Consider the following 22,027-nt stretch of genomic DNA (forward strand, 5'->3'; position numbering starts at 1 on the left):
CAAACACTCAACAAAGCGATACATGACGCACCAACCAAGAAGTACTTTCACCCGTCATTACACAGCGTCCATCACTATACCTCGACCTGAATATTGCGTTCACGAATATGCGGAGCGTTATCCCTAAACGAGACAGACTTGAAGGTTGCATTACTGATATTGAAGCGGAAGTCGTGCTACTCACTGAAACCTGGCTGAACGACAATATTAGAGACAGTGAAATATTTTACTCCAACCTTAACTACACAATCTACCGGCATGACAGGAAAAACAAGAAAGGCGGAGGCGTTCTCATAGCCATCAAGAACACCTTGTCTTCGTCTCACATCTTTAGTGACGACACCCTTGAACTCACGTGGGCATCCGTGAATGTCAGGGCAAAAAAAGTCGTTTTTGGTATTTGCTATCGGCCACCTGATAGTGATTCATCCTTCTGTGATGCGCTGTGCCGTGCTTTGAACGACATCAAAGATAAATTTCCAAATTCCCCATCTATTTATTCGGCGACTTTAACTTCCCTAACATTAGCTGGCCCTTCCTCTCAGTGCTTAATAGTTCACCTACCAACGAATCAAAACGCTTCCTTGATCTAACACTTGACTTCAACCTAGACCAAGTCATTACATGCCCCACAAGAGAAAGTAACATTCTTGATCTACTTCTGACAACCTCCCCCGATGACGTTACAAGCATAACCATATTACCAGCCATTAGCGATCACAATCTAATTCACATCCGCCTATCATTGCCCATCACAAAGCGGTCCCCAACGAAAAAGATAACCGACTACAAAAGGGATAATTTAGATGCCATCAGCCTCGCATTATCAGAATTATATAACTTTTATTAAATCCAATTCTGCTCGCTCGGTCAATGCCAACTGGGAACCTTTTAAAACTGCAATGCTCACATTGAAAAACGCACACATTCCGTCCTTCCTTGTAAAATCCGATTGTGACAACGAATGGTTCAATAGAGACCTGAAAAGGTTTCTTAATAGGAAAAAGCGTCTTTATCGTAAGGCTAACTTGCGTAACCTGTCTGAAACTTGGGAGCGATACCATCAATGCGCTAAAGAATACAATGAAATATTAGCCTCCGTCACACTGAAGTTTTTTTTCTTCCCACTTACATTCTATCCTCCAAACAAGCCCTAATAAGTGCACGTTGTTGGGCGAGTCGGTCGTACATACTTAAAGAAGGGAATTGCGCTAAAAAAGACATGGACGAGAAAAGACAAGGACGGGCGCAATTCTGGCGTATTCTCTCCCCCAAACTGCGATCCTGTAGAATTAAGCTTCTTGACGCTAATACGTGCTAATATAATACGCGCTAATATAAGACAGTAATAAGTGCGCGGCAATTCTTAATAATTACTTCTGTTCAGTGTTCTCCTCAGCAACCAGCAGCCCAAATTTTTTGCCAGCCATCGCTGCAATACACATGCCACAAGTCAGTCACACCGGCAAGAATAGTGAACTTAAATCAGTTCTCTCAAAACTTCATCATCAGCTGCCTGCAATAATATAAATAGTAAACTCCTGAAAAATACTAGTTCAGTCTCAAGAAAAATCCTGCATCTAATTTTTACCCAATCATTGGAATCCGGAGAAGTCCCCGATGACTGGAAGATAGCTGAAAATCATTCCAATATTTAAGAAAGGTGACCGCACAAATCCTTCCAACTATCGTCCTATTTCGTTGACCAGCATTCCTTAAAAATTACTTGAACATGTTATATCGCCAAACTTAATGAGCCATCTAGATTCAATTAACTTCTTTTACCCCCACCAACACGGTTTTCGAAAACACTATTCCTGTGAAACACAGTTGGCCGAATTCACTCATGACATCCTACACTTTATGGACAATAACCTTCAAATAGACGCCATTTTTGTTAGACTTTTCCAAACCTTCGACCGTGTTCCTTCGCACCTGCTCGCAAAACTCTCCTCCCTAGGCATTCCTCATAACCTAATAGCCTGGATTGATCATTTCTTAAATGGGCGCATGCAATTCACTTTATGCAATGGCTACCGCTCATCCCTTACCGATGTATCATCAGGTGTCCCCCAGGGGGCTGGCTTATCCCCACTGATATTCCTCATTTACATCAACGATCTTCCATTAAACACAAGCACCAGATTAAGACTGTTCGCGGACGACTGTGTAATATACAGCCCCCTTCGTGATCCCACCGATAGTCACCTGCTACAAAAAGATATCGACACAATAGCCACATGGTGCGACACATGGCTGATGCCTTTAAACCTTGATATATAAATGCCAACTCTTGTCGTTTTTTCGCAAACGCGCAGTTATTCATCATTCATACAATATTGTCACGTAGTGGTGACGGCAGTCGAAGGAGCGATGAACACTGGGAAAAGGTCTTCTAAAAGAAAACTGTTCATTGGGCTGACTTTCGCCCACAATGGAGTGAATCACTCGGCGGCGGCGAAGCGACAAGCGTGCTCGGCGGTCGTCGAACCGAATGCCCGCCGCTGTCGGCCGTGCTCGATTTAAAGCTGATAGTGAACTTTCGAGATAAAGCGTGCAAAGTTACTCGAACATTCCGGAACAACGTAGAATCAGCTCTGCCTGGCTGCGATCAATAGAGATAAATCTAGTCGCGTCTCGCGTCGCAAAGAAAGCGATAAGGTGGTGTGGCGGCAGATTTGAAAAACGAACAAACACTGCAAATACTCGCGGCATTACTCCCTTTCCAAAGAAGCATCGACCCGATGCATTAAAACAAATAATGCGACTAGTAAGAGAAAAAAACGGATCTTGCGAAAATAGAGCATGGAAATGCAGCGGCCTTTAGCGCGCATAATACGGCTTCAGACGGACTACATGGACAACTTCTGGTCGTACGCGGCGTCGCTGGGATGCAGTCATTGCGTCAGGGATGACTTAATGATCCAGTTCACCTAGCCGACGAAGAACCTTGTACGGGCCGAAATAGCGGCGCAAAAGCTTTTCACTCAATCCACGGCGGCGAATGGGCGTCCACACTCAGACTTGGTCTCCTGGCTTGTATTCCGCGTTGCGTCTTCGTAGGTTGTAGCGTCTGGAGTCGGACCGCTGCTGATCTTTGATCCGTAATTGGGCAAGCCTTCGAGCTGCTTCTGCGCGTTGAAGGTAGGCGGCAACGTCGACGTTCTCTTCTTCTGTAACGTTGGGCAGCATGGCGTCTAGCGTGGTCGTGGCCTCCCTGCCATGGGCGAGCCTAAAAGGCGTCATCTGGGTGGTCTCCTGCACTGCGGTGTTTCAGGCGAAGACGACGTAAGGCAGGATGACATCCCAGATTTTGTGTTCGGCATCAACATACATGGCGAGCATATCGGCGATGGTTTTGTTCAGGCGCTCGGTCAGTCCGTTGGTCTGCGGATGGTATGCAGTTGTCCTCCGGTGGCTGGTTTGGCTGTAACGCAGGATGGCTTGCGTTAGTTCCGCCATGAATGCTGTTCCTCTGTCCGCGATGAGCACATCGGGGGCGCCGTGTTGAAGAAGACTGCATTCCACAAAAAATTTGGCGACTTCTGCTACTTTTCCGTTCGGTAGGGCTTTCGCTTCGGCGTAGCGGGTCAGGTAGTCGGTCGCTGTGATGATCCACTTATTTCCAGATGTTGACGTTGGAAAAGGGCCAAGCAAGTCCATGCCGATCTGCTGAAAGGGCCTTGAGGGAGGTTCAATGGGGTTCAGAAATCTTGCTGGTCGTGTGGGAGGGGTCTTTCGTCGCTGACAATCTCGGCAGGATTTCACATAGTGTGCGACATCGGCAGACAGTCGGGGCCAGTAATACTTGTCTTGAATGCGGCGGAGGGTGCGAGTAAACCCGAGATGTCCAGCTGTCGGCTCGTCGTGTGAAGCCTGTAGAACTTCTTCGCGGAGACAAGCAGGTACAACAAGGAGGTAGGCTAGCTGTTTTGCTCGCTGCAAAGTTCTTCACGAGGACCTCATTCTGCACACAGAAGGAAGACAGTCCTCGCTTGAATGAAGCGGGGGGTGAAAAAAGCTTGCCTTCCAGGTACTCGATGAGGCGTTTTAGGTCAGGGTCCGAGCGTTGCTGCTGGGCAAAAGAGCTGGGGCTGATGGGTCCCAAGAAGGCGTCCTCATCGTCGTCCGGCGGTGGTGTATCTACAGGGGCTCGTGAGAGGCAATCGGCGTCAGAGTGCTTGCGTTCGGACTTGTAAACGACGGTGACGTCAAACTCCTGGAGACGCAGACTCCATCGAGCGAGTCGGCCAGAGGGGTCCTTCAAATTGGCGAGCCAGCACAGCGCGTGGTGATCGCTGATCACCTTGAATGGTCGTCCGTACAGGTAGGGGCGGAATTTTGATGTGGCCAAGATGATGGCAAGGCACTCCTCAGTTGTCGAATAGTTATCCTCGGCCTTGGAAAGGGAACGGCTAGCGTATGCGATGACCTGCTCCAGCCCGTCGCTTTTTTGAACGAGAACGGCACCTGGGCCCACGCTGCTTACGTCGGTATGAACTTCAGTATCGGCGTTTTCATCCTATCCACCCATACCATACCCAAGATACTTCGCGGGAGATACCCAATCTATACCCAAGATCACTTCGCGGGAGCATTGCGGTAGCACAACAAAGGTCGCATCCATCCATCCATCCATCCATCCATCCATCCATCCATCCATCCATCCATCCATCCATCCATCCATCCATCCATCCATCCATCCATCCATCCATCCATCCATCCATCCATCCATCCATCCATCCATCCATCCATCCATCCATCCATCCATCCATCCATCCATCCGTCCGTCCGTCCGTCCGTCCGTCCGTCCGTCCGTCCGTCCGTCCGTCCGTCCGTCCGTCCGTCCGTCCGTCCGTCCGTCCGTCCGTCCGTCCGTCCGTCCGTCCGTCCGTCCGTCCGTCCGTCCGTCCGTCCGTCCGTCCGTCCGTCCGTCCGTCCGTCCGTCCGTCCGTCCGTCCGTCCGTCCGTCCGTCCGTCCGTCCGTCCGTCCGTCCGTCCGTCCGTCCGTCCGTCCGTCCGTCCGTCCGTCCGTCCGTCCGTCCGTCCGTCCGTCCGTCCGTCCGTCCGTCCGTCCGTCCGTCCGTCCGTCCGTCCGTCCGTCCGTCCGTCCGTCCGTCCGTCCGTCCGTCCGTCCGTCCGTCCGTCCGTCCGTCCGTCCGTCCGTCCGTCCGTCCGTCCGTCCGTCCGTCCGTCCGTCCGTCCGTCCGTCCGTCCGTCCGTCCGTCCGTCCGTCCGTCCGTCCGTCCGTCCGTCCGTCCGTCCGTCCGTCCGTCCGTCCGTCCGTCCGTCCGTCCGTCCGTCCGTCCGTCCGTCCGTCCGTCCGTCCGTCCGTCCGTCCGTCCGTCCGTCCGTCCGTCCGTCCGTCCGTCCGTCCGTCCGTCCGTCCGTCCGTCCGTCCGTCCCCACACACACATGCATACGGGGGCTGGGAGACCTTCATCGTACCGCGGCTGCGTAGCTGAAGCGCGAGATTGTCGGTGAAGGTGAGCGCGAAAGGCGGTTCGGCGTGTACTCTTCTCCACGCAGGTACTCGTCGGTTTCCTGCGGACGTTGGCCGAGGCATGGTCGTGGGGCGTCAACGGCAAATCCTCGAAGACCGATGCGTCGGTACGGGCAGTGACTAAGAATATGCCCGGCCTCACGGCAATGAAAGCACAACGGCCGGTAGTCGGAAGTCCTCCAGGCGTCGCATTTCCTGGGGCTTGAGCGTCGGTCATAGGCTGGGCGGGCGTGGGCTGGGAGGCGGCGTTGTGGAACAAGTGGCTCATCTCGGGGAGGACGTAGGTGTTGTCGTTGAGGCTGTGGAGTCCTTACTGCAGCCGCATAGTTCATGGCCTGGGGTTCTGTTTCCGTCGGGGTGCCAAGTGCCTGTTGCACTTCTTCCCGTACCACATTCATCAGAGTCGCTGCTTGCATCTGTGGGGAGGTTGGCAGTAATCGGCGTAGCTCCTTTCGGACGATTTCGCGGATAACTTCCCGCAAGTTGTCGCTGGTGGTGGTCGTCGCGTCCGGACGTATTGCAGATAGAGAGGAAGGGCAATTCTACTGCCGAGCTGCGACGTCGAGGGTCTTCTTAATCGTGCAGGCTTCTTGCATGAATTCCTCGACTGTTCTTGGCGGCTGGCGGACGAGGTGGCCAGAGAGTTGTTCCTTTACGCCGCGCATTAAAAACTGAACTTTCTTTTCCTCGGTCATCTCGGGGTCGGCGCGGCGAAATAGGCATTCTCTTCGGCGTAACCATGGACGGGCTCATTCGGAAGCTAGATCCTGGACTCGAGGAGTCGTTCGCCTCTTTCTTTCCTCACGACACTGGTGAATACCTTCAATAGTTCCCTCTTGAATAGCTCCCATGTCGTTAGGGACGACTCGTAGTTTTTGTACCACGTGCGTGCGGAGCCATCCAATGAGAAAAACACGTGTCCAATTTTTGCCGCATCATCCCACTTGCTGAATGACGCCACGCGCTCCAGTTGGTCCAACCATTCTTCGGGGTCTTCGCCTAGGGATCCATTGAAAGTTGGGGCACCCGCGGCGGCTGCAGTATGATCGGTGTCCACTTCTTCGGCGAGGTTGCGGTGCTCGTAGCTGCGTCTTTTCGCTATCTGGTGCGGTCCGGCAGGGTCCCGAACTCAGGGTCCTCTCCCTGGAGACGTCGGCTGGCTCGCTGAGCTGTTGGCTCGTCCTCAGGTGCGAAGCGCTGAGGGCTGGCTTCACGACTTGAAGGGGGCGTCCGGAGCATGGAATGCTACCCAGCACCTCCACCAGATGTCACGTAGTGGTGACGGCAGTCGAAGGAGCGATGAAGACGGACAAAAGGTCTTCTAAAAGAAAACTGTTTATTGGGCTGACTTGCGCCCACAATGGAGTGAATCACTCGGCGGCAGCGAAGCGACAAGCGTGCTCGGCGGTCGTCGAACCGAATGCTCGCCGCTGTCGGCCGTGCTCAATTTAAAGCTGATAGCGAACTTTCGAGATAAAGCGTGCAAAGTTACTAGAACATTCCGGAGCAACGTAGAATCAGCTCTGCCTGGCTGCGATCAATCGAAATAAATCTAGTCGCGTCTTGCGTCGCAAACAAAGCGATAAAGTGGTGTGGCGGAAGATTTGAAAAACGAATAAACACTGCAAATATTCGCGGCAATATTAACTCAGTCCCGATTGTCCCAACAACGCCATATAAGCATCTCGGATTGCATCTGACATCTTCAGTATGTTGGGTAAACCATGTCGTAAGAATATGTTCCGATGCCTCCCCTGTCTTAGGTTATCTACGACGTAACCTCAAGTCAGCATCTCCTGAAGTAAAAAAAAATTGTTTACCTAACATTTGTTCGTCCCAAACTTGTATTTGCATCATCCATGTGGCATCCCTCTCAAGCCTACCTCACCGCCGAACTTGAGGCCATCCAAAACCGCGCGACCCGTTTTATCACCTCTGAATACACAAAAAAAATTAGCATCACTGAACTCAAATGTTCTATCTCCCTCCCCACACTTGAGTCACGCCGCATTATTTCACGCCTTTGCCTACTACACAGCTTTTTTTTTACCATCCGATGTCGCACCCCCTGCTGAAACCACCCATCCGAACTTTTAGTCGCCTCAAGCCACAGTCACCCCATAGCCAGCATCAAGAGCCGTACTTTAGCAATGAGCAGTTCTTTTTTTCCTGACGCAATAACCCATTGGAATGCCCTGTCAAACGACATAGTTTCATGCAACGATTGCAAAACATTTCGCGCGAAACTCACTAGTCATTTTCAGAACACGTGAACCTGTAGTTGCCCTGTACTTTTTCCTGTGTTTTTCCCTGTATTCTTGTGCTTTTTTTGCTTACCCCTTTTAGTAACCGCTTGATCCTCCTTACTTTATCCTTTTTTTTAGTGTTTACAGTTCCAGTGTTAAGTTCATTGTGCCTTTGTTTTCATCATGAGTGCATATGCACAAAACCATTTGTAAGCCCCTCCTTATATAATGCCTTCGGGCCTTTAAGGATGAAATAAATGAAATGAAATGAAAAGAGAATCGCGCTTGTGCACGTGCCATTAACATCGGTGGTGCCAGGGGCAGTAACGAGTAAAAAAAAACGCGACGATGACAGGTGAAAAGGCGATGAAGTGGGTGTACAATCGGGGTATGAATAAAAAGAATGAAAACTGTATAGGCAATAGGCACAGTCAGGAGGCTAAGAGCGAAAACGAAAAAGTAACCGACGCCAACAAATAACACTACAAAAAGTTAAAATCGTACATAAAACGAACACCGGATAAACATTTAAGACGTTAAAAACACAATTAAAGCCTTTAAAATACAAAGGTGAAACGATCCGCTTAAGACCAACAAACAACTCGGCAAAATAAGAGCAAATAAAAACAATGAGGGGAGGTGCGAAAGAAAACAACCGCTTGCCAGGATGTCTAGATGTGGTTAAAACGCAAGAACCGCGCCCGTTCTAAAAAGGACCTTTCTTTCTCCAATAGACAGACAGATGGGCTGCTGATGCACGTGCCCCCAGCCTTTTCAATCAAAAATCCTTCAATAACCTCTCTCTATTTTACTGCTTGCTGTTGCCAGAAACTTAGTGGCGGGTAACATAGGCCGACATTCGTGGCGGGGTTGATTAAAATGAACTGCCATGTGGCTCCCAGACTTGTTTTTTACGTTGAGGAGGTGTTCATTTGCCCTGTCATTGAAACAGCGTTCGGTCTGGCCGATGTATACTTTACCGCACGTGAGGGGGATCTGATAACTACACCGGAGCGACATTCGGTGTACTGATTCGAATGATTCACTGTGCAGGTCGCCTGTTTTCTCCGGTTAACCATCGGGCATATCTTAGCAAACTTACACGGGGCAGAAAAAATTACGTTAACATCATACCTTGCTGCAACCTTTTTGACATTATGCAGCAGTTTGTGGATGTATGGAATGACGGCCAAACGTTTCTTTTCCTTGGGCTTTTTCCCTGCTTCGCCTGCGTTACTTTCTGGAGTAAGGCTTCGCACAGGCCTGATAAAAGGAAAGGTGAGTAGCCAGCCAAAAGAAAGCGTTGAACCTGGTTGTCGAAGCTAGAGTCAGCCATGTGTTCACAACTCTTTGTTAGTGCCGCATTAAGTGCACCAGTTACGACTGCACGCTTGACAAGTTTAGAATGTGCACTGTCGAAAGGGAGCAAACCTTTCTTCGACCTAACGTTATATGACGAACACACACGCTCGCCGCTAAAAACCAGCCTCAGATCTAGAAATTGGATCCTGTTCTCATTTGGCATTTCCCGCGTAAAGTTCATTCCACCAGATGAGGCTTTGAACACCGCGACGATGTCCTTTACGGCTTCAGGCATGTCGACGACCGCTGCACTGTCTAACACAATTAGGAAATCGTCCACATAACGGTAGATCTTGATGATGTGCTTGTCATGCAGATGTTCTTGAACAGTCCTATCCATGGCGGCCAAGTAAATATCTGAGAGCACTGGGGCGACGGACGAACCAATACATATTCCCGATTTTTGTATCAGGAAATGGTAATTTTAGGACACTACTGTGGACTGCAGGTAAAACTCAAGTAGGCTGATGAACTTGTCTTGGGTTATTCCGGTTGCATTCTGAAAGCTGACGACGCCGATATCGTCTATTATTTGCAGCACAGCTGTGAATAGTCCTTCATGTGGAATAGAGTAAAAAAGGTCCTCTACGTCAATTGAAAAGGCCGTCGCAGCACCTTGCAAACCCTTGCGTAGGTCTTCAACTACTTCCAACGAGCCGCGCACTTGGAACGGGTCAGCTCCAGTCAAGGAGTTGAAGCTGTCGCGAAGGTAATGCCCAAGAAGTTCCTGCCTGGTGCCTTTTTCTGAAACTATATGTTCGTAGCGGGCATTCAGACATGATTTTTGCCAGTGAAGAACATTTCAAGGCATCTAGATTTTGCTTTTTCCACTTTTCTTGCTAATGATTCTAGATGGCATTCTTTTATCATACGTGTCGCAGCTGATTTCTTTTTTGTCTCTCGAGACTTTACGATATTGAATTTTTTTGCGATGGCAGACAATGCTTTCTCATTAAAAGCACCAGTCGGCATGACAACAAATCCGCCTTCTTTGTCTGACTGCATCACAGTGAGGTTGTTGTCTTGCGGAAATTTCGTGACTTTTATGAGGGGCGGTCGTAGTTTCTGGTTGTGGCTCACGTTTTTGATGATGCAATCCACACCGTCTCCGATGAGGCGTTCCTTGTCCTGTGAGCGCGACCGGTCAGCCACCTCCCTAACCATGGCCAGCAACCGAGGCCGGGTAGTAGTCGGTTCGTAGGAGTACTTGGGGCCTTTCTGCAGAATATCCTTGATGTCCTCTGGGAGAGAGGGAGGTTATTGAAGGATTTCTGATTGAAATGGCTGGGGACGCGTGCATCAGCAGCCCATCTGTCTGTCTATTGGAGAAAGAAAGGTCCTTCTTAGAACGGGCGCGGTTCTTGCGTTTTAACCACATCTAGACATCCTGGCAAACGGTTGTTTTATTTCGCGCCTCACCTCATTTTTTTTTTCATTTGCTCTTAGTTATTTTGGCGTGTTCTTTGTTGGCCTTAAGCGGATCGTGCGCCTGTGTTGCGCCTGTGTTGTCGCGTTTGTTCCTGTTCTCGTGTCGTGTCTAATTCGCGCAGTACTAACCTTTTTCCGTGTAACGCAACGGCATGGCTGCGCTGGTTACACGCCCCAAGTTGACACTGTCGGTTCCGCCTTCTTGTAGGCTGCATACGAGTCGATGCGGCTCCCGATGTTCTTAGGATGTCAGTGGACATTTGTCAAACTCAGCTGTAGCACTTTCTCCATTGACGAAAACGTTGAATTGAAGTTCAACGCTGTCAGGAATGGAAGTTGCTGGTACAAAAGCGCTTCCTTCGTGGTCGACGAGAAGCGGTGCGTCGGCAAAGCCACTGATAACCTGCTCAAGCAGAAGAAATTCCGTGTAACGCAACGGCATGGCTGCGCTGGTTACACGCCCCAAGATGACACTGACGGTTCCGCCTTCTTGTAGGCTGCATACGTGTCGATGCGGCTCCCGATGTTGGTAGGATGGCAGTGGACACTTGTCAAACTCAGCTGTAGCACTTTTTCCATTGACGAAAACGTTGAATCGAAGTTCACTGCTGTTGGAATGAATGTTGTTGGTACGAAAGCGCTTCCTTCGTGGTCGACGAGAAGCGGTGCGTCGGCAAAGCCACTGATAACCTGCACAAGCAGAAGAAATTCCGTGTAACGCAACGGCATGGCTGCGCTGGTTACATGCCCCAAGTTGACACTGACGGTTCCGCCTTCTTGTAGGCTGCATACGTGTCGATGCGGCTCCCGATGTTCGTAGGATGGCAGTGGACACTTTTCAAACTCAGCTGTAGCAATTTGCGCCTGTGTTGTCGCGTTTGTTCCTGTTCTCGTGTCGTGTCTAATTCGCGCAGTACTAACCTTTTTTCCGTGTAACGCAACGGCATGGCTGCGCTGGTTACATGCCCCAAGTTGACACTGACGGTTCCGCCTTCTTGTAGGCTGCATGCGTGTCGATGCTGCTCCCGATATTCGTAGGATGGCAGTGGACACTTGTCAAACTCAGCTGTAGCACTTTTTCCATGGACGAAAACGTTGAATCGAAGTTCACTGCTGTTGGAATGGATGTTGGTGGTACGAAAGCGCTTCCTTCGTGGTCGACGAGAAACGGTGCGTCGGCAAAGCCACTGATAACCTGCTCAAGCAGAAGAAATTCCGTGTAACGCAACGGCATGGCTGCGCTGGTTACATGCCCCAAGATGACACTGACGGTTCCGCCTTCTTGTAGGCTGCATACGTGTCGATGCGGCTCCCGATGTTCGTAAAATGGCAGTGGACACTTGTCAAACTCAGCTGTAGCACTTTTTCTATTGACGAAAACGTTGAATCGAAGTTCACTGCTGTTGGAATGAATGTTGCTGGTACGAAAGCGCTTCCTTCGTGGTCGACGATTAGCGGTGCGTCGGCAAAGCCACTGATAACCTGCTCAAGCAGAAGAAATTCCATGTAACGCAACGGCATGGCTGGGCTGTTTACACGCCCCAAGATGACACTGACGGTTCCGCCTTCTTGTAGGCTGCATACGTGTCGATGCGGCTCCCGATGTTCGTAGGATGGCAGTGGACACTTGTCAAACTCAGCTGTAGCACTTTTTCCATTGACGAAAACGTTGAATCGAAGTTCACTGCTGTTGTAATGGATGTTGCTGGTACAAAAGCGCTTCCTTCGGGGTCGACGAGAAGCGGTGCGTCTGCAAAGCCACTGATAACCTGCTCAAGCAGAAGAAATTCCGTGTAACGCAACGGCATAGCTGCGCTGGTTACACGCCCCAAGTTGACACTCACGGTTCCGCCTTCTTGTAGGCTGCATACGTGTCGATGCGGCTCCCGATGTTCGTAGGATGGCAGTGGACACTTGTCAAACTCAGCTGTGGCACTTTTTCCATTGACGAAAACGTTGAATCGAAGTCCACTGCTGTTGGAATGGATGTTGCTGGTACGAAAGCGCTTCCTTCGTGGTCGATGAGTAGCGGTGCGTCGGCAAAGCCACTGATAACCTGCTCAAGCAGAAGTAATTCCGCGTAACGCAACGGCATGGCTGCGCTGGTTACACGCCCCAAGTAGACACTGACGGTTCCGCCTTCTTGTAGGCTGCATACGTGTCGATGCGGCTCCCGATGTTCGTAGGATGGCAGTGGACACTTGTCAAACTCAGCTGTAGCACTTTTTCCATTGACGAAAACGTTGAATCGAAGTTCACTGCTGTTGGAATGGATGTTGCTTTTACGAAAGCGCTTCCTTCGTGGTCGACGAGAAGCGGTGCGTCGGCAAAGCCACTGATAACCTGCTCAAGCAGAAGAAATTCCGTCTAACGCAACGGCATGGCTGCGCTGGTTACACGCCCCAAGTTGACACTGACGGTTCCGCCTTCTTGTAGGCTGCATACGTGTCGATACGGCTCCCGATGTTCGAAGGATGGCAGTGGACATTTGTCAAACTCAGCTGTAGCACTTTCTCCATTGACGAAAACGTTGAATTGAAGTTCAACGCTGTCAGGAATGGAAGTTGCTGGTACGAAAGCGCTTCCTTCGTGGTCGACGAGAAGCGGTGCGTCGGCAAAGCCACTGATACCCTGCTCAAGCAGAAGAAATTCCGTGTAACGCAACGGCATGGCTGCGCTGGTTACACGCCCCAAGTTGACACTGACGGTTCCGCCTTCTTGTAGGCTGCATACGTGTCGATGCGGCTCCCGATGTTCGTAGGATGGCAGTGGACACTTGTCAAACTCAGCTGTAGCACTTTTTCCATTGACGAAAACGTTGAATCGAAGTTCACTGCTGTTTGAATGAATGTTGCTGGTACGAAAGCGCTTCCTTCGTGGTCGACGATTAGCGGTGCGTTGGCAAAGCCACTGATAACCTGCTCAAGCAGAAGAAATTCCATGTAACGCAACGGCATGGCTGCGCTGGTTACACGCCCCAAGATGACACTGACGGTTCCGCCTTCTTGTAGGCTGCATACGTGTCGATGCGGCTCCCGATGTTCGTAGGATGGCAGTGGACATTTGTCAAACTCAGCTGTAGCACTTTCTCCATTGACGAAAACGTTGATTTGAAGTTCAACGCTGTTGGAATGGATGTTGCATGTACGAAAGCGCTTCCTTCGTGGTCGATGAGTAGCGGTGCGTCGGCAAAGCCACTGATAACCTGCTCAAGCAGAAGAAATTCTGTGTAACGCAACGGCATGGCTGCGCTGGTTACACGCCCCAAGTAGACACTGACGGTTCCGCGTTCTTGTAGGCTGCATACGTGTCGATGCGGCTCCCGATGTTCGTAGGATGGCAGTGGACACTTGTCAAACTCAGCTGTAGCACTTTTTCCATTGACGAAAACGTTGAATCGAAGTTCACTGCTGTTGGAATCGATGTTGCTGGTACGAAAGCGCTTCCTTCGTGGTCGACGAGAAGCGGTGCGTCAGCAAAGCCACTGATAACCTGCTCAAGGAGAAGAAATTCCGTGTAACGCAACGACATAGCTGCACTGGTTACATGCCCCAAGTTGACACTGACGGTTCCGCCTTCTTGTAGGCTGCATACGTGTCGACGCGGCTCCCGATGTTCGTAGGATGGCAGTGGACATTTGTCAAACTCAGCTGTAGCACTTTCTCCATTGACGAAAACGTTGATTTGAAGTTCAACGCTGTTGGAATGGATGTTGCATGTACGAAAGCGCTTCCTTCGTGGTCGATGAGTAGCGGTGCGTCGGCAAAGCCACTGATAACCTGCTCAAGCAGAAGAAATTCTGTGTAACGCAACGGCATGGCTGCGCTGGTTACACGCCCCAAGTAGACACTGACGGTTCCGCGTTCTTGTAGGCTGCATACGTGTCGATGCGGCTCCCGATGTTCGTAGGATGGCAGTGGACACTTGTCAAACTCAGCTGTAGCACTTTTTCTATTGACGAAAACGTTGAATCGAAGTTCACTGCTGTTGGAATGTTGGAATGGATGTTGCTGGTACGAATGCGCTTCCTTCGTGGTCGACGAGAAGCGGTGCGTCGGCAAAGCCACTGATAACCTGCTCAAGCAGAAGAAATTCCATGTAACGCAACGGCATGGCTGCGCTCGTTACACGCCCCAAGATGACACTGACGGTGCCGCCTTCTTGTAGGCTGCATACGTGTAGATGCGGCTCCTGATGTTCGTAGGATGGCAGTGGACACTTGTCAAACTCAGCTGTAGAACTTTTTCCATTGACGAAAACGTTGAATCGAAGTTCACTGCTGTTGGAATCGATGTTGCTGGTACGAAAGCGCTTCCTTCGTGGTCGACGAGAAGCGGTGCGTCAGCAAAGCCACTGATAACCTGCTCAAGGAGAAGAAATTCCGTGTAACGCAACGACATAGCTGCACTGGTTACATGCCCCAAGTTGACACTGACGGTTCCGCCTTCTTGTAGGCTGCATACGTGTCGACGCGGCTCCCGATGTTCGTAGGATGGCAGTGGACATTTGTCAAACTCAGCTGTAGCACTTTCTCCATTGACGAAAACGTTGATTTGAAGTTCAACGCTGTCAGGAATGGAAGTTGCTGGTACAAAAGCGCTTCCTTCGCGGTCGACGAGAAGCGGTGCGTCGGCAAAGCCACTGATAACCTGCTCAAGCAGAAGAAATTCCGTGTAACGCAACGGCATGGCTGCGCTGGTTACACGCCCCAAGATGACACTGACGGTTCCGCCTTCTTGTAGGCTGCATACGTGTCGATGCGGCTCCCGATGTTCGTAGGATGGCAGTGGACACTTGTCAAACTCAGCTGTAGCACTTTTTCCATTGACGAAAACGTTGAATGGAAGTTCACTGCTGTTGGAATGGATGTTGGTGGTACGAAAGCGCTTCCTTCGTGGTCGACGAGAAACGGTGCGTCGGCAAAGCCACTGATAACCTGCTCAAGCAGAAGAAATTCCGTGTAATGCAACGGCATGGCTGCGCTGGTTACATGCCCCAAGTTGACACTGACGGTTCCGCCTTATTGTAGGCTGCATACGTGCCGATGCGGCTCCCGATCTTCGTAGGATGGCAGTGGACATTTGTAAAACTCAGCTGTAGCAATTTGCGCCTGTGTTGTCGCGTTTGTTCCTGTTCTCGTGTCGTGTCTAATTCGCGCAGTACTAACCTTTTTGCGTGTAACGCAACGGCATGGCTGCGCTGGTTACATGCCCCAAGTTGACACTGACGGTTCCGCCTTTTGTAGGCTGCATGCGTGTCGATGCGGCTCCCGATGTTCGTAGGATGGCAGTGGACACTTTTCAAACTCAGCTGTAGCAATTTGCGCCTGTGTTGTCGCGTTTGTTCCTGTTCTCGTGTCGTGTCTAATTCGCGCAGTACTAACCTTTTTTCCGTGTAACGCAACGGCATGGCTGCGCTGGTTACATGCCACAAGTTGACACTGACGGTTCCGCCTTCTTGTAGGCTGCATGCGTGTCGATGCTGCTCCCGATATTCGTAGGATGGCAGTGGACACTTGTCAAACTCAGCTGTAGCACTTTTTCCATTGACGAAAACGTTGAATCGAAGTTCACTGCTGTTGGAATGGATGTTGGTGGTACGAAAGCGCTTCCTTCGTGGTCGACGAGAAACGGTGCGTCGGCAAAGCCACTGATAACCTGCTCAAGCAGAAGAAATTCCGTGTAACGCAACGGCATGGCTGCGCTGGTTACATGCCCCAAGATGACACTGACGGTTCCGCCTTCTTGTAGGCTGCATACGTGTCGATGCGGCTCCCGATGTTCGTAAAATGGCAGTGGACACTTGTCAAACTCAGCTGTAGCAATTTGCGCCTGTGTTGTCGCGTTTGTTCCTGTTCTCGTGTCGTGTCTAATTCGCGCAGTACTAACCTTTTTCCGTGTAACGCAACGGCATGGCTGCCCTGGTTAAATGCCCCAAGTTGACACTGACGGTTCCGCCTTTTGTAGGCTGCATGCGTGTCGATGCGGCTCCCGATGTTCGTAGGATGGCAGTGGACACTTGTCAAACTCAGCTGTAGCACTTTTTCCATTGACGAAAACGTTGAATCGAAGTTCACTGCTGTTGGAATGGATGTTGGTGGTACGAAAGCGCTTCCTTCGTGGTCGACGAGAAACGGTGCGTCGGCAAAGCCACTGATGACCTGCTCAAGCAGAAGACATTCCGTGTAATGCAACGGCATGGCTGCGCTGGTTACATGCCCCAAGTTGACACAGACGGTTCCGCCTTATTGTAGGCTGCATACGTGCCGATGCGGCTCCCGATGTTCGTAGGATGGCAGTGGACACTTGTAAAACTCAGCTGTAGCACTTCTTCCATTGACGAAAACATTGAACTGAAGTTCAACTTCCGGGAATGGATGATGCTGGTAGGAGAGCGCTTCCTTCGTGGTCGACGAGAAGCGGTGCGTCGGCAAAGCTACTGATAACCTGCACAAGCAGAAGAAATTCCGTGTAACGCAACGGCATGGCTGCGCTGGTTACATGCCCCAAGTTGACAATGACGGTTCCGCCTTCGTGTAGGCTGCATACGTGCCGATGCGGCTCCCGATGTTCGTAGGATGGCAGTGGACACTTGTAAAACTCAGCTGTAGCACTTCTTCCATTGACGAAAACATTGAACTGAAGTTCAACTTCCGGGAATGGATGATGCTGGTAGGAGAGCGCTTCCTTCGTGGTCGACGAGAAGCGGTGCGTCGGCAAAGCTACTGATAACCTGCACAAGCAGAAGAAATTCCGTGTATCGCAACGGCATGGCTGCGCAGGTTACATGCCCCAAGTTGACACTGACGGTTCCGCCTTCTTGTAGGCTGCATACGTGTCGATGCGGCTCCCGATGTTCGTAGGATGGCAGTGGACACTTGTCAAACTCAGCTGTAGCAATTTGCGCCTGTGTTGTCGTGTTTGTTCCTGTTCTCGTGTCGTGTGTAATTCCCGCAGTACTAACCTTTTTTCCGTGTAACGCAACGGCATGGCTGCGCTGGTTACATGCCCCAAGTTGACACTGACGGTTCCGCCTTCTTGTAGGCTGCATGCGTGTCGATGCTGCTCCCGATATTCGTAGGATGGCAGTGGACACTTGTCAAACTCAGCTGTAGCACTTTTTCCATTGACGAAAACGTTGAATCGAAGTTCACTGCTGTTGGAATGGATGTTGGTGGTACGAAAGCGCTTCCTTCGTGGTCGACGAGAAACGGTGCGTCGGCAAAGCCACTGATAACCTGCTCAAGCAGAAGAAATTCCGTGTAACGCAACGGCATGGCTGCGCTGGTTACATGCCCCAAGATGACACTGACGGTTCCGCCTTCTTGTAGGCTGCATACGTGTCGATGCGGCTCCCGATGTTCGTAAAATGGCAGTGGACACTTGTCAAACTCAGCTGTAGCAATTTGCGCCTGTGTTGTCGCGTTTGTTCCTGTTCTCGTGTCGTGTCTAATTCGCGCAGTACTAACCCTTTTCCGTGTAACGCAACGGCATGGCTGCCCTGGTTAAATGCCCCAAGTTGACACTGACGGTTCCGCCTTTTGTAGGCTGCATGCGTGTCGATGCGGCTCCCGATGTTCGTAGGATGGCAGTGGACACTTGTCAAACTCAGCTGTAGCACTTTTTCCATTGACGAAAACGTTGAATCGAAGTTCACTGCTGTTGGAATGGATGTTGGTGGTACGAAAGCGCTTCCTTCGTGGTCGACGAGAAACGGTGCGTCGGCAAAGCCACTGATGACCTGCTCAAGCAGAAGACATTCCGTGTAATGCAACGGCATGGCTGCGCTGGTTACATGCCCCAAGTTGACACAGACGGTTCCGCCTTATTGTAGGCTGCATACGTGCCGATGCGGCTCCCGATGTTCGTAGGATGGCAGTGGACACTTGTCAAACTCAGCTGTAGTACTTTTTTCCATTGACGAAAACGTTGAATCGAAGTCCACTGCTGTTGGAATGGATGTTGCTGGTACGAAAGCGCTTCCTTCGTGGTCGGTGAGTAGCGGTGCGTCGGCAAAGCCACTGATAACCTGCTCAAGCAGAAGAAATTCCGCGTAACGCAACGGCATGGCTGCGCTGGTTACACGCCCCAAGTAGACACTGACGGTTCCGCCTTCTTGTAGGCTGCATACGTGTCGATGCGGCTCCCGATGTTCGTAGGATGGCAGTGGACACTTGTCAAACTCAGCTGTAGCACTTTTTCCATTGACGAAAACGTTGAATCGAAGTTCACTGCTCTTGGAATGGATGTTGCTTTTACGAAAGCGCTTCCTTCGTGGTCGACGAGAAGCGGTGCGTAGGCAAAGCCACTGATAACCTGCTCAAGCAGAAGAAATTCCGTCTAACGCAACGGCATGGCTGCGCTGGTTACACGCCCCAAGCTGACACTGACGGTTCCGCCTTCTTGTAGGCTGCATACGTGTCGATGCGGCTCCCGATGTTCGTAGGATGGCAGTGGACATTTGTCAAACTCAGCTGTAGCACTTTCTCCTTTGACGAAAACGTTGAATTGAAGTTCAACGCTGTCAGGAATGGAAGTTGCTGGTACGAAAGCGCTTCCTTCGTGGTCGACGAGAAGCGGTGCGTCGGCAAAGCCACTGATAACCTGCTCAAGCAGAAGAAATTCCGTGTAACGCAACGGCATGGCTGCGCTGGTTACACGCCCCAAGTTGACAATGACGGTTCCGCCTTCTTGTAGGCTGCATACGTGTCGATGCGGCTCCCGATGTTCGTAGGATGGCAGTGGACACTTGTCAAACTCAGCTGTAGCACTTTTTCCATTGACGAAAACGTTGAATCGAAGTTCACTGCTGTTGTAATGGATGTTGCTGGTACAAAAGCGCTTCCTTCGTGGTCGACGAGAAGCGGTGCGTCTGCAAAGCCACTGATAACCTGCTCAAGAAGAAGAAATTCCGTGTAACGGAACGGCATAGCTGCGCTGGTTACACGCCCCAAGTTGACACTGACGGTTCCGCCTTTTTGTAGGCTGCATACGTGTCGACGCGGCTCCCGATGTTCGTAGGATGGCAGTGGACATCTGTCAAACTCAGCTGTAGCACTTTCTCCATTGACGAAAACGTTGAATTGAAGTTCAACGCTGTCAGGAATGGAAGTTGCTGGTACAAAAGCGCTTCCTTCGTGGTCGACGAGAAGCGGTGCGTCGGCAAAGCCACTGATAACCTGCTCAAGCAGAAGAAATTCCGTGTAACACAACGGCATGGCTGCGCTGGTTACACGCCCCAAGATGACACTGACGGTTCCGCCTTCTTGTAGGCTGCATACGTGTCGATGCGGCTCCCGATGTTCGTAGGATGGCAGTGGACACTTGTCAAACTCAGCTGTAGCACTTTTTCCATTGACGAAAACGTTGAATCGAAGTTCACTGCTGTTGGAATGAATGTTGTTGGTACGAAAGCGCTTCCTTCGTGGTCGACGATTAGCGGTCCGTCGGCAAAGCCACTGATCACCTGCTCAAGCAGAAGAAATTCCATGTAACGCAATGGCATGGCTGCGCTGGTTACACGCCCCAAGATGACACTGACGGTTCCGCCTTCTTGTAGGCTGCTTACGTGTCGATGCGGCTCCCGATGTTCGTAGGATGGCAGTGGACACTTGTCAAACTCAGCTGTAGCACTTTTTCCATTGACGAAAACGTTGAATCGAAGTTCACTGCTGTTGTAATGGATGTTGCTGGTACAAAAGCGCTTCCTTCGTGGTCGACGAGAAGCGGTGCGTCTGCAAAGCCACTGATAACCTGCTCAAGCAGAAGAAATTCCGTGTAACGCAACGGCATAGCTGCGCTGGTTACACGCCCCAAGTTGACACTGACGGTTCCGCCTTCTTGTAGGCTGCATACGTGTCGATGCGGCTCCCGATGTTCGTAGGATGGCAGTGGACACTTGTCAAACTCAGCTGTAGCACTTTTTCCATTGACGAAAACGTTGAATCGAAGTTCACTGCTGTTGGAATGGATGTTGCTGGTACGAAAGCGCTTCCTTCGTGGTCGATGAGTAGCGGTGCGTCGGCAAAGCCACTGATAACCTGCTCAAGCAGAAGAAATTCTGTGTAACGCAACGGCATGGCTGCGCTGGTTACACGCCCCAAGTAGACACTGACGGTTCCGCGTTCTTGTAGGCTGCATACGTGTCGATGCGGCTCCCGATGTTCGTAGGATGGCAGTGGACACTTGTCAAACTCAGCTGTAGCACTTTTTCCATTGACGAAAACGTTGAATCGAAGTTCACTGCTGTTGGAATGTTGGAATGGATGTTGCTGGTACGAATGCGCTTCCTTCGTGGTCGACGAGAAGCGGTGCGTCGGCAAAGCCACTGATAACCTGCTCAAGCAGAAGAAATTCCATGTAACGCAACGGCATGGCTGCGCTCGTTACACGCCCCAAGATGACACTGACGGTGCCGCCTTCTTGTAGGCTGCATACGTGTAGATGCGGCTCCTGATGTTCGTAGGATGGCAGTGGACACTTGTCAGACTCAGCTGTAGAACTTTTTCCATTGACGAAAACGTTGAATCGAAGTTCACTGCTGTTGGAATCGATGTTGCTGGTACGAAAGCGCTTCCTTCGTGGTCGACGAGAAGCGGTGCGTCAGCAAAGCCACTGATAACCTGCTCAAGGAGAAGAAATTCCGTGTAACGCAACGACATAGCTGCACTGGTTACATGCCCCAAGTTGACACTGACGGTTCCGCCTTCTTGTAGGCTGCATACGTGTCGACGCGGCTCCCGATGTTCGTAGGATGGCAGTGGACATTTGTCAAACTCAGCTGTAGCACTTTCTCCATTGACGAAAACGCTGAATCGAAGTTCACTGCTGTTGGAATGGATGTTGGTGGTACGAAAGCGCTTCCTTCGTGGTCGACGAGAAACGGTGCGTCGGCAAAGCCACTGATAACCTGCTCAAGCAGAAGAAATTCCGTGTAATGCAACGGCATGGCTGCGCTGGTTACATGCCCCAAGTTGACACTGACGGTTCCGCCTTATTGTAGGCTGCATACGTGCCGATGCGGCTCCCGATCTTCGTAGGATGGCAGTGGACACTTGTAAAACTCAGCTGTAGCAATTTGCGCCTGTGTTGTCGCGTTTGTTCCTGTTCTCGTGTCGTGTCTAATTCGCGCAGTACTAACCTTTTTCCGTGTAACGCAACGGCATGGCTGCGCTGGTTACATGCCCCAAGTTGACACTGACGGTTCCGCCTTTTGTAGGCTGCATGCGTGTCGATGCGGCTCCCGATGTTCGTAGGATGGCAGTGGACACTTGTCAAACTCAGCTGTAGCACTTTTTCCATTGACGAAAACGTTGAATCGAAGTTCACTGCTTTTGGAATGGATGTTGGTGGTGCGAAAGCGCTTCCTTCGTGGTCGACGAGAAACGGTACGTCGGCAAAGCCACTGATAACCTGCTCAAGCAGAAGAAATTCCGTGTAACGGAACGGCATGGCTGCACTGGTTACATGCCCCAAGTTGACACTGACGG

At 50.9% G+C, this 22,027-nt stretch overlaps 1 protein-coding gene across 6 annotated transcripts in view; it reads left to right on the plus strand.

The window, feature by feature from the left end:
- Positions 1-22,027, plus strand: part of LOC144127797 (uncharacterized) — a 468,909-nt gene that overhangs the window by 80,235 nt on the left and 366,647 nt on the right. The gene's annotated exons all lie outside the window — the stretch shown is intronic.

The sequence above is a fragment of the Amblyomma americanum genome, chromosome 4 (genome assembly GCF_052857255.1).
Source record: "Amblyomma americanum isolate KBUSLIRL-KWMA chromosome 4, ASM5285725v1, whole genome shotgun sequence".
Lineage (NCBI taxonomy): Eukaryota > Metazoa > Arthropoda > Arachnida > Ixodida > Ixodidae > Amblyomma > Amblyomma americanum.